Source organism: Apis dorsata, unplaced genomic scaffold (assembly GCF_000469605.1).
Source record: "Apis dorsata unplaced genomic scaffold, Apis dorsata 1.3 scaffold_88, whole genome shotgun sequence".
NCBI lineage: Eukaryota > Metazoa > Arthropoda > Insecta > Hymenoptera > Apidae > Apis > Apis dorsata.
In genome coordinates, this window is record NW_006263386.1 from 617,839 (window position 1) to 632,228 (window position 14,390).

The following is a 14,390-nucleotide window of genomic DNA, read 5'->3' on the forward strand; positions in this document are numbered from 1 at the left end:
CAATTTGCCGGTTCGATACTCTTGCTATAGGGAAAGGTGATTCGACAATGTTCGTCGAGTGTAACCATGCGTGTCTTGTCCATGCCAAATCATGGAGATTTGATGGTTTTCTGCCACGATTCTTTATCATGTTGGTTCATGAAGATTGTTTTTGGAATTTCAAATAGATTATTATGCTATTTAATATTAAAAATACAGATATGATGTATTTTAAAGCAAATATATTTTGAGATTTCGATATCTTACAGGTATTTATTTCATATTATATTAATATTTATTTTGACATTAATATGTAATCGTTATGTAGTAAATTTTTTTTAGTATCTTTATTATAAAATGGCGTTATATGATAGAGGAGAAAAATAAAAAAAAGATAGAAAAGTAATTTTTATTAATAAAATTAGTTAAAAGCCATACTGAAACATTAAAGTATATAATGAACAAAGAGTACATTAGGTTAGAAAATGTAATAATATAGAATGTAAGTTACTTCAAAACGAATATTTACAAATATACTTTTACTATCTCTAAATGTCTGAAAAAATAAAAATTTAAAATGCATGGTTATTTTAATTAAAATAAATTATAATAGTATATAAAAATTTATCTCTATCGTAATTAAATATTATAAAATGTTAATAATCAATTTAATCAACAAAATTAGTCAAAAGTCTTAATCTCTTGATACTATTTTGAATCATTTCTGTGTTTTACACTTTTGGGTGAAAAGGAAGAACTGTAAATCAGTTGCTGGTCATGATAAATTTCGAGCAGGTGAAATACAAGTGACTAAAAGCTTTCGCACGATACGGAACAAGTGAAACAGAGAGAAACAGAGAGATGAAAGATAAGGAACGAGAGATAGAGGGTAAAAACAGCATGTGAAGAAACGGAATGCGATTCGATGATTAAAAGTCGATAATGATAATTCTTTGCTCTTGTTTATTGCAAATAAAATAATTTATAAAATGAACAGTGCGTGTTACAATCGTACTAATAATTTGTCACGATATAATTTCTCTGAATCGTTTGTCTTTTCGCACATGCAGCTGGAAACCAGGATTACGATAATTAATGCATCTACTTCTTTATTTTCATCATTCAATGGTTAATTATGTAAATGGACTTATTATGAATTCGCCAAAAGACCACCATGTTCTTCATGTTTTATGTGATAATGAATAATCAAAATTTTATGTGATGTGCAAATGATTTCACATGCCTTTTTGCAATATCAAGTGAGGTTATGTTGAATTTTCGTCAATTTCACAATATGAAAAGTTTCTAAAAAATCCTTTTATAATAATGAAAGAATATTAATTGAATATTAATTGAATAATTGTAGATAATTGAAGAATATCAAAAAATAAGAAATATATATTTAATTAAATATTTAAAAAAAATATTCATTTTGAATAATTGTTTTCTTATTATGTAATTTATATATTATATATTATATATTTATATATTATTTATTATATTTATTATATAATAAATAATATTATTATATTTATTATATTGAAAATTCTAATGTGTTAATTTTAAATATTGTTAAAAATAAACTATAGCAATCTATGATAAATATTATTAAATACTTATATCTATAGTATATATTTTATTTATATACGTGATGCGTTTTTCAGTAGAAAGAGCCACATAATTGAAACTAATTATATTTATTTATTTTATTTAAAATATTAAAACAATTATTTTCGTATATAGTTGTTATTATTATTCAAACTATTCATAATAATTTTATGCATAGTATTTTATGAAAATATTGTTTCTATCAATATTTAGCTCAATTTCGCTGAACTCTCTGCTATGTAAATTAAACATCGTATCATATTTATAATTATCATTTCATTGGTACTTAATGATCTTGCAGATATCCGATATCGCCTTAAAGAAACAGTTCACGATTCACACTTTCACCATGAAGCTGAACGAAATCGAAATATCGAGTGAGTATTCACCGTAATCATGTATTGTTATCTCGTTAAAATTGTCACGTAAATCGTTCGATCGAGTTAATTGCCTCTAGATTTATCGTTCGAGTAAATACAATTTATCGATTTTAATTGAAGGAAGAGAATCAAGAATAATAAAATAAGTAACTTTTCCTTCTTGGCCAAAATGACCTCTTTTTCACTTTCCTAACTCTTATTTATACTTAATCGGGATTTAAAATATTTAAATTAATAAAAATTATGAATTTTTCGCGTATTAAATTTCTAGTTAAATTTTTATTAAATATAATAAATAAAAATATAAAAATATTTATATATATTTATAATATAAAAAATAATTAATAAATAGATAAAATTCAAGAAGAATTCATTTTGAATAATTAGATAATTATCACAAGGGCATGTGTATACAAAGAAAACAATTTTTTTCAAGTCAGTTAATATAATGCAATTAAAGATTTTTATATCAGTAGTTTGATTTTTATGATCAAGTTTTGAGAAACTGATTAATTAAAGAGGAATTATGAGCGAAAAAATGATTCCGTTATAAAAAGTACTTGAAATGTAGAATAAGGAAGAAGTGTGACAAGTGGAGAGTATTTATGATGTTGGCATAATAACTACTTCAAATATATATTTTCGACTTTATTATATAATTATTCTTTTAAACTTTCATCATATGTTTATTTACGTTTTAAAATTAAAATATTGTATTTATTTTATTAAAATATGCTTTTAATTATAAAAAGAAAAAATTTAAAATATTGATTTTTGAAAAATTGAAATAGTTATTTAAAAAAATTTAAATAATAAATTATTCAAATTATAGTTATTTGACTAAAAGTTTTAGTGTATAAAAATACAATAATTATTATTATAAGGAGACATATCTTGTTAAATTTAATAATTTTGGAATACATTGTTAAAATAAATATTGTAAATAATTTCAAAAAATAAATATAGAACTTAATATATTTATATTAGATCTCTCATACATTACAAAAATATAAACATTTAAATTACACACAATTTAAATTACATATTTTTACATATTGAAATATATTATTTTATCTTTTCAAATTTTATTTTATATTTATTTTTATTATACAATATTTATTTTATTTTCAGAGTAATGCATATATCTCAAATAGAAATTTTTATTATTTTTACTTTATAAATCAAATTTTTATTATTATTGCCTCTATAGTCCCAAATCTTATAACTTATCAGTAACCAGCTATATTGTCTTTCTGTTTTTTTTACTTGTTATAATTATTTCTAATATTCGAACAGAAGATAATATTTATAAATTTTTTTTAAACTTTTACAATTGGAAATTTTATCTTTCCATTTTTCAGTTTGTTAAATCTTTCTTACTCAAAATTTGATGAAATAAAATCTTCATAACTCAAAGATTTTAATTTTTTCCTTGCAATTTGAAATGTCAAGAATATATTTTTATATGTAGATTCAATTTAATAAATTTTTCGTAAATAATTTTATAATATATCGAACAAATCATTAAAATTGAACAATTGAATAGTGATGATTTATACGATTTATTCAAAAAGAATCAAATGTAAGAAACTATGGTCAGTCATAAACAGCTCAGGAATATTGCATGACAATTAATCGAATGAGGTAGCAGCTGCTTCGTTATGGTTGATTTTCGTAATTACGATTCGTCTTCCTCTTTATTCCATACAAAGAATAAAAAAAAATCAGCAGGGATTGTTCAATCATCGTGAATTTTTTTAATTCATTTTCTGAACCGCTATATCACGCATTAACTTAATTTGTTATGAACCAATCAATTAACCAGCAATAATTAGTTCATTAAGAGTTTTCACAAGACCTTGTTGTTTTTAATTAATATGTCAACGATTTTTCTGCAATTGATTTTGATTTCTTTCAAGAAAATATCTTTCATTCTGTTCGACTTTTTTCTTTTAAATCTATCTTATTATTTGAGCCCAGATATCGGTTTCCTTTTAAATCTATCTTTTTGTTTGTCAGTTTGGAAGAAGCAAAAAATTGAATTTTTTTTTCTTTTCATTAATTTATTATTATTATTATTATTATTACTATAAAGATTCTTATTGCCTTTATTGTGAATTAACTCTTATTGGATTTTTAGAAAATGTTACATTCTATAATTATATTTTCAATTTATATAGATCTCGATAATCTTTAAATTGAGACTTATAATTATAATTTACAGTTTTTATTTTTTATTTTTCATTCTATATTATATATAACATTAACATTAACATTCTATATTATATATAAGATTAAAAAATAAGAAGCAATTTTTGTATAAAATCTGATAATTTTAACAATCTTGTACTGGAAATATTTTAACATTGCCTTTGATTAATTTGATAATTAAAAACGGATTTAGTGAATTTTTTAATCTTTATAAATAATAGATATTATTAAAAGTATTTATCTAGTAAGAAATTTATCTGAATTTTTTTATTTTTAAAATTCTTATTATATTCTTATATATATAATTTTTCTTTTGAAATTATCATTTTTTTTTTCTTTTACATTTGAGTTTCTGAAAAATAATTTCTCATATCTATTTTAATTTTAATTTTAATTTTAGCTTTTATATTTGAATTTTTCTTTTAAAATCTCTATCCTGCTGTAAAAAGGAACTTAATAAATTTGATAAGATAATAACATGCTATTATATAATAGCGGGATATAGTCCATAAATATTTTTATAAACCATATTGCCATATCATAAAACTATAATTAAACTTTCTTTCTGTTTTTTTTTTTTACGAATAAAAACGATTGCATCTGGAAAAAAAAATATAAAGATGGACAGACATAACTGTTCATTATGTCCGGTAGAAACGTTTCTGTTTCTTTAAAACACGCATGACAGATGTTTCGTTTCGAAGTGACAAAGGATTTACCGATTAAGTTCTTCTATCTTTCCACTAAAAATTAATACCAGAATTCAAATCGGATTATATTCTTCTAAAATTTACGCACGAGAAACGCTAAACCGGATGTTAACCGACCAGTTCTTAATTATAATGTCACAGTTGTATTTGCATTGCATTATATTTTCTAACTTCCTACTTTGAACGATAGTTCAAAGCTTGTGTAAGCTTCATTCGACAAAGATAAAAAAAGAATATTATTTCTTTTAATCCTTTCTAATTCTAACCCTTGAATTCATTTTATCCATTTAAAATTTTTTGTATATTCCAGGTTTTGAATAATTCTGAAAAAAATCAAGATTACATACTAATTTTGTATATTCTATTAATTTAATTGTTGGAACATTTTCTTGCAATAAAAATTGAAATTTAAACAAAATGAAGAAATAGTAGAATAATTCCATATTGAGACTTCAAAAAATATTTAATATTTATATCTGTTTTTATTTGAATTTGAATAAGTGTTTCACATATATAAAAAAAAAATCATATTTTCTTAACATTAAGTTAAGTCAAATTAGCTTAAGAAGGTAATTAAATTATTACAACTTTCCTGTACACCGATTTGCAGTATCCTCGAATGATCCGCACTTAACTATCAGTTTTGTGTGTATTTATGTAAGTATAGTCACTCATACAGATAAAATGAAATACAATAAAATTGGCAGAAGAATTATAATACAGTATACTTTCGACAATACAAGGGCAGCTGTTTCGGTAGCAATTCTCACAATGGCATCGCGCGAATAATTCTTACGGTAATTACGATCGTTCTTCTTTTTCTCCCGTCATCCCCCTTTCAAGTCGCATTGTCTTCTGGCCTTCCATCTGGTTCCGCTTGTGAATCCTTTTTCTTCGCTGCTTTCTCACGAAAAGCGGAATTCTCAATTGTTTCTCTTGTTTTCGTGATAAATTCGTGGAAAAAATTCGGATATTAATAATTTGATATTTCCAAAAGAGAACTAAATCCAAAAGAGAATGTATTATGAGAGAATGTAATATAAATTCAATTATAATTAGTTATTTATAGAATTAATTTGATTTTAAATAAAAAAGATGATTCATTCTCTCTCGAACCTCTATATACATATTAAAGATATTGATACTTTCATATTATCTATAATAATAAATTATTTATAATAATCTAATAAAAGAAAGAAATATTATAGAAAAGAAAAAAAGAAGAGAATAGATAAATGATACAAATGCATGGAGGATACACGAAATGGAGATCCGTTAGTCTGGTTCCAGATTGATGATTGGCAGCTTCAAAAATTTGCTAGAGAGTGAAAATCAGCCGGCAGCGGCGAATCCTCTTCGCTGTGGGTGGAAAGGAATCGAATGCGGTGATTACTGGGTTAATTTCCTCCATTATCCACGAGTGACCCACATCTTCGGGGCTTCCGCTTTCGGAGATGTTGAACTAGTGATGGCTACGAGATCGCGTGAGTTTGAAAAAAAATATTAATATTTATTTTACAAATTTTAATATAATGTAATAGAAGTTACATTATTAATATATATTATTAAAAAATATTTCAATATTATTTGTAATTTTGATAAAAAAAATTAGCATCCCTATTATTATTAGTTTTATTATATTGGAAGCTTTAGAAATAAATACTGATAAAAAAGGAAAGAATGAAAATAATTTCGAGTAAATAGTAATATAGTTTCACAATCTGTTTCTTTTAAAATATTTAATATTTGTCCTTTATGATATAATAAGGATTCTTATAGGTACTTATTCAATTATAACGAAAATGATACTTATTAAGATAAAAATCTTAAAAATTAAAATCCATCTATAATCGTCAGTTCCATTTTATTAATAAGATCAATCAATAATTATAAATTACGTTTGTAATTTGCAATCATAAAATTATTTGAATTTTTATTAAAATTAATGATAACATTAATATTTTTGTTGCGTGACTTTTAATCTTGCTCTCGAAGAGAAATTATAAAAATGAATTATTATCCTTTAATATGTTATTACTCGACAACGTATCATTGTCACTCGGTTAAATTACATTTTTGTATGATAGATGTATATTTCGTATAATAGTATTAAAATTATATTAATTTTTTAATCGAAATAAAAAAAAATCTAAATTTAAAATATATTTTAAATTTTATTCTAAACATATTCGTATTTTAGTAATTGACAATTTAAAATTTAAAATATTCAAAATTTTGAATAATATTGAAATTTTGAAAAAATCAAATCAATGCTATGATATCAAAATTTAATCTCTATGTTGAAAGTTATTGTTGGAAATTAATTCTTATTTGTTATTCTATTCTATTTCTTATTCTGTTCTATTCACTTGAGAGTTAAATTAAGAAAAATCATTTTAAATATAATTTTAGAATCTCAAAAATATTTTTTCACTTTTCAATTATTTCATCACATGAATTATTATTTTATACAATCAAAATTTTAACTGATAATACAAAAGTGTACAATCTTTTAATCTCATCTCCTTTTTCAATATCTCAGTTTTTTCAATTTCTTGAAAAAATTGGAAAACAAGATATATAAAGCAATACAAAGTAAGAGAAAGTAGAATAAAATACAAATAAAAATAAAGTAATAAATAAAAATAAAAAAAAAAATAATGAACATATTCAATGACTGTCAGTGACGGAAGAAGTCCCCAAAGAGAATGTCTGTAAATATATTTTACGATACACTTTGAATCGCGTTTCAGTTGCAATTTCGACCGCGAGAGTTGCCATTCGCGTGGCTGATTGCCGATCGATGATTGCCATTCACGTGACGAGGATGATTTTCGAACAGGACTTTAAAAAAAACACTCGAGAAATTATCCGTGGAATTTTTCTGGTTCATGGTAATCAAGTACAGTTACGGAAGCAAACAGAATCTTTCACGATTTTTATTTAACGAAAATGCTTTAAACAACATAAAGCATTATCAAAATTTTCATAAAACAAATCTTTTTAATGATTATTTTCGAAAAAAAGGAATTATATATTTTCGAAAAATTGCATTAACGGTACATGATTTTAAGCTTGATTTAATCTTACCCCCCTTTTTCAAAAGATCTGGATAAAGATATGGACGAAACTTTCACTATCATGGATGATTTATTGACGAAAGTTAATTGAATATTTCATTCATTTTTCATTCACGACAATTTTATATTAGATATATTTTCTTTATTATATTTTTAACAATTATACCTAATGATTTAATAATACAGTAGATTTTTTTGTTATAGAACATCTCTTTAAGTGCCAACAATCGCCATCAAGATAAATCATGATATTTTTGAACAGTTGCTATTTTTTTTTAGAGAATATATAAATAAAGAAAAGATTTAAATGGTAATCCATTGGAATTTATATTTAGCAATTTTTAATTTTGCATTAAAAGAAGTAAGACGATTCTATTTCCATCACATTCTGCTTCCATCTTCTTTTATTTATCTCAAATTAAATTACCTATAAAAAAATAAATTTTAATAGACATTTTTGCATATAATTCTCTAAAATCTTTCATCATAAATTTTCTATCTACTTCGTCCAAATGTATATTAATTAATAATATAATTCTATATTGTACTCATTTTATATTTAAATAAGAAATATTATATATATATGTATGTATTTTTATTATATTTTATCTATAGATTATAAATAATATTGTCGGATTAGTTTATCTTATCACTAATAATTAGTTTCATAAATTAAAAAAATATATATTATAATTAAGAAAAAATAAGAAATATGGAAACCTATATATAGATGATAAAGATAGTGGGATGAAAGCAATCAGAAAGAAGGCGCGTTAACTAAATGATAACTAACCCACCACGTACCTCCCATGGTAATTTTTTCTGCGTTATTTCCTTGATCGTGAAGCAAAAAACTGGCTAAGTACACAAGGCCTGTGGCTTGCATCGTGAAAAAAATATAACTAGCTGACCGCATAATATCGAAGAAAAATATATTTGCATCTGACGATAACAAGTGTAGGACGAGCTGGGTCTGATTACAGAGCAGCGGGCCTATTACCATGCCAAAAACGATTCTCGTAACGGCTACCTGGAGGAGATTTCAAAAATTACCCCACGAAATTTCACCCGCTCTTATTATGAGGAAAACATTCATATTGTATCATATTGTAAATCGGATCGATTGCAATTTTGGCAATTTTCGATCGAAAAAATAAAAATAATGAACATTTTATCTTTTCAATTATATATTTCATCATATTATATCAACAGAGGATGAAATGATTCTTTCAATTAATTTGTATGAAATTAACTTTAAACATTCGTTGAGAATCGATGATACTACATTTCTTTAAATTTTAAACACTATTCTATTCTATTCCTAAAATTTAAATCGATCAATGACTTTTCAGTGAATTAACAATTTCCATTTTTTAATAATAATAACTAAAATTTTCGATGTTGTTCGATTTCTGATTTTAGTGAATTTCTGGTAATAAAATTCTAAATTTGGAATATAAATTGATAACAAATATGTCAATGAATAATGATTTAGTTAAATTTGAAAATCTTTCGAAAAGAAGATTACAAAATTTTAATATTATACTAACATAAGTAAAAGATATCGAAATCTCCTATATATTTGAGTTTCTATGCAAAGTATAAAAAAAAACTATTATGCATTTAAAATTAATTCATTTAATAAATAAAATAAAAAACTGTCCTGCTCTGAACTACCAAAATATTTATTACTTATATTAATATTTATGATGAAATAAAGAAATATAGAATTCCCAATTTAAATTACTATTACACATTCATATATTTCATCTTAATATTTTTCTTTTATTTGTAAATATTTCCTTATTGAGGTTAGAGATATTTCATGCAAAATTACATATTTGTGTTTTTTTATAACAATTTATAAAAATATTGTGGATACGGTTCTTCTTTATATCAGTGTAATTAGGAGAAGGTTAATAAAGGCCACTTCTTGTTTCTCATAAAGAAAATTCAAGTTTTATTGCGGGTACTCGATTCTGCAAAAATATTTAATCGAGCAACGCTTTAGCAGCAACCATGTTTAAATGTAGTTCGTTCGTTAACTTAATTATCAACCAATCTCTCGTGGCTCTCAAATTTCTCGCTTAATTTCCTCTTTCATGTTCCTGCAACCTTTTCGAATATGTAGCATCAGTGACTTGACAATTTAAACGTTCTGCACCCATCAAACATTTTTGCACGATCAATCATCTTTTTTTCTTTAATTTTCTTTCTTTTTTTTCGTGTTCATTTTTATATCAGACACGTGGGTCTTGCAAAAAAAGAAAAGAAAATTAAATGAAAATATTCACGAAACAAAATATGATTCTGTTAAATATACAATACGATATATGTTTATTTAAATATACATTTATTATGTTTAATGATAAAAAATATTATATATTTCAAAAATTTTCCTCTTGGTAAGAGATACGGATACATTTGTTTAATCTTCAAGTATTATTCTAATTACAAAATCTAAAAATGTGAATACATTTCAATTACTTTCAAAAAATCATTTTTTCATTAATGTACGCTACATTGAGATTAATTATTCGATTTTTTCGAATAAAATTTTTTTTATTCGAATTAATTGTCATTCTTATGTTCTAAATTCATATCCTAAATTAAGAACCTTCCATTGAATTGTCATATGACGATAAATATCTTATTTTCCTTATAATTTTAAAATAATATTATTAATAATTTATAATTGACAATTCTCTTAATGTTTCTTTTGTAGTCATCATAAAGGACAATAGAGGAAAATAAATTATTAAACGATTTTTTGTCATACAACGTAGAATTAAAGTAATTTCTTCAATTATATACTTTTTTCTTTCTTCTTTTGGTGAGTTATCGATTATTGAGCATACATAACCTCTTCTTCATATTTATCGGCAAATGTTTATCTCGAACTAATGTGCTCAAATTATTGATCTTGTACTTATCTGTAAGTCGTTACAGAGTAGAAAGGAGTAACCGATCCCGATTACGATTTCTCCTCTCAATGCCATGAAAAACGTCGACACTTTCACAAAGCGACGCGTGCAGCTGTTCCGAGGAGGAACTCCCCGTATCTGAAAATGGTGGATAAACGGCGGAAGGGTGAAGCTGACTCTCCATGTCCACGTGCCGCCTCCTATTTCGTGAATTATCGGTGCAATCATCTGGAACAGTTTGCAATTACGAGAAATATACGATTGTTACAGGTAAATATTTATTTTATAATTTTTTGCTAATTTTGAGGTGATACATGTTCAAAGATAAGGATTAACAAGGATTGATGGATTGCAATTTTTCTAATATTAACATGAAATTTATCGAAACATAGAAAATTTATTCTAGTTAAATTGTTATAATCATATATCGTTATATTCATTTTGTTTAAAAGAAATTAAACAAATTCAATATAACAGTTTTAATAAATAGTATTAATTTTATGTATAGGTATATTTTGTTTTTATATTACAAGTTTCAAGCTTTTGACTTCATTTTTTCAATTTTAATACTTAATGCACTTTTAAATCGTATTATATATTATTTCTGACTTTTGTGCCTATACGAAATACATAATTTGAATTTATGATGTTGTTAAATATAAAATAATGAAGCTGATATTATCATTTGATTTATGTCAATGTTATTATCTGTACAAGAAAACGTACATCGAATATTTCTTTTAAAATGTAAACTTGTTCCTTTCAATTTTTTAAAGATAATATTTAAACTTTAATTTATTTGAATGATATATGATAGCATAAGATATTCCATTCAATATTCATTCAATAGAAAATTTTTTATTGTAAAATTTTTGCTCAGATTTTTCAAAATTTTTGCTACAACTCTCTCACAATTTATCCCATGCAACGATCTAGTAGAATACATCTGTGAATGATCCAACACTGTTTAACCAAATCTAAGCGCATGTATCATTTAATCCGTGCGAATTCGATCGAAAATCCATTTTTGCGATTTCATGACGAGTTCGGATCCGATCGAAATCGTATTCGCGGATCATCGACCCAGTTATTTAACCGTGTTACCGCGTCCAGTTGACTGGACTAACGTTTCTTCGTCTTTCGTTTCTGCTTATATCCAATTAACCATTAAACACTTCCCATTTTTCTTCTTTCGTTCCCTTTTAAGCCATAATTTTATCGCTTCGAAGCGATCAGCTTGAATTTCGATTTTATTTGCACGCTCAGATATTCATAAGCTCTTCTTCTTTCCTTTTCTTTCATCGATTAATCGCGTTTCCCCGATATTCGGTATAATCATTGTTAATTGGGTTGAAAGTTTTGGATATGTGGAAAAGTTTGTTTTATTTCTCTTCGCAGAATTATTGGTCACTCGTTATTGACCATCTCGAACGAGTTATTCGTAATTCGGGATCGAGAGGTGTAAAAAAAAAAAAAAAAAAGATAAATATTTTAGTCGATCTCGAATTTTTGATGGATGATTTGCAACGATGATTTCGTGGCAAGAATGCGGTGAAATGTCTCTTTGAATAATTTGAATAAGAGAGTTATGCTTGAATTACTTCCTCGTATATATCATATATACAGTGAAGAAAGTAGCATTAATTTTACGGATAAAATGCTAATTTGCATTTCATCTTGATTTTATTTCGTTTTTATCCGTTCAATTTCATCCTATTCTTTAATTTAAGAGACGTTTCATTCAATCATTATTTCGTAATAAAATTATTAAATTTGTAATTATAATTAAATGAAACTATATATTTATCAATATAGAAATTTTTATCTATTTACAAATGTTTATATATTATTTTCACACTATTCTTGCTACATAGAGAAACATATGCAGTAGAACATGCATATTATTAGTACGCCTTAAAGCACTTCGAACTTACAAATAATTCGAATTTCATTCGAACACATTCATTAAATAAGAAACAACGAAGCTTGTAGAATATATATACCGAATAAAATAAAAAAATAATTTCCAAAAAAATCTGATTGCAATAAAGTTTAATAAATTAAATTACTGTAAAAGTACGTACAAGTGATAAAAGTATATATTTGATCTGGCCATAATAAAGCTTAGCAAAGGACATCAAATAAAAAGAATTGTCATCTTTAAATGATAAAACAATTAAAATCCAAAAATGTCTCCCCAATCAACTACAACTTTCTTGCAAGCGTTTTTAAGTCGTTTTAAGCCTTTTCACCGGCCGTTTTTACGTGTTAACAGAGATCGATCGATTGTGTCGTTACACGAGGCAAGTTTCGTTCTCCATGATGCACGCGAATTGGTCTGGCAACGTTTTCTCTTTGATCACGACGGTCGAGCCACGTTGTTTCAACAATTTTCAGGTATTATTCGCATAAATTGTCGGTTTAAAGTTTCGACGCCGCAATTGAAACGCAAAATGGCAGAGCTTCGGGCTCGGTTTCTCCTTTAATATGGCGCCGATCCGTATGTTTATGATAAAAAGATCATACGAATAATATTTTGTAATATTATTAATGAAGAGCAAACCGCAATGAAGTTGAAGTTGCATTTCTTTTCCAAATTTAAACGGAAGATGATATGTAATTTGTGAAGGAAAAAGTTGGAAGATTTGATAATTATCGTGTTATTAATTTTATTTCACGTTCCAAGATAAAAGTTGTTATGTAGAAATCGATAAAAATTACCGATAAATTTTTAATTTCTTAATTAAACACACTTTACTTTGTAACAATACTTTCTTCGTATATTGCAATGTATATTACATAAAAATAAAAATTTTAATTAATTTTTTAATATTTGAGATCTCCGGAAATCTAAAGATCCTGAGGATTCTTCTTCTTTTATAAAATTTAATATTTATAATTTTAAGAATGGACATATAAATTTAATATTTAAAATCGTGTCAAAATCAATATTTAATTTTTTTCATCTACTTTTCAATCCACGAAAAGCTTATTATAAAATTATTATTCAATTACAAAGGATCCTTTTATATCTATTTCGCACAGTATAATAAAATTCATAATTTTCACTTGAAATTAAAGAAAAGTGTTTAATAAGAAAAATATAAAGTATCTTAAGCATTAAATTAGATTAAAAGTGAATCCACTAATAATTCTGAATGGAAAATGGCAAATTTAAATAGGAAAAAATACGAAATAACCAAATAAAGATGTCAAATTATTATATAAAACCGAGAAACCGAGATAATACGTACTAAGTAGTTGTCAAAAATGTACGTACCGATCAGAAAGGAAGGAAAAAAAGCCACGTCGCCCCATTGCAAGCCCGTAAATGGTATACAGCTGCGAATACGCTTGGTCAAGTGCGTATCGAAGAGAAAAGAAACGGAGCCCGCGAAAGAATCATCCGGATCGGATATTTCAGTTTCTCAATTGGGCGCACGTTTTTGGGCTTACCCACGATGTCGGCTCGACCAAAACCGGAACCGCATCGGCGAC

At 25.3% G+C, this 14,390-nt stretch overlaps 1 long non-coding RNA gene across 3 annotated transcripts; it reads left to right on the top strand.

Annotated features, from left to right (window-relative positions):
- The first annotated feature begins 1,878 nt into the window (after positions 1-1,878).
- LOC116185047 lies at positions 1,879-11,244 on the top strand. Of its 3 annotated transcripts, none has more exons than XR_004149768.1 (4): positions 1,879-1,964; positions 6,168-6,372; positions 10,909-11,155; positions 11,232-11,244. It is a non-coding gene; the product is annotated as an uncharacterized LOC116185047 (long non-coding RNA). The 3 variants fall into 3 exon arrangements; XR_004149769.1 differs by having other exon boundaries at positions 1,886-1,964; positions 6,179-6,372; XR_004149770.1 differs by lacking the exon at positions 1,879-1,964 and adding an exon at positions 5,514-5,685 and having other exon boundaries at positions 6,179-6,372.
- The last annotated feature ends 3,146 nt before the right edge of the window (positions 11,245-14,390 follow it).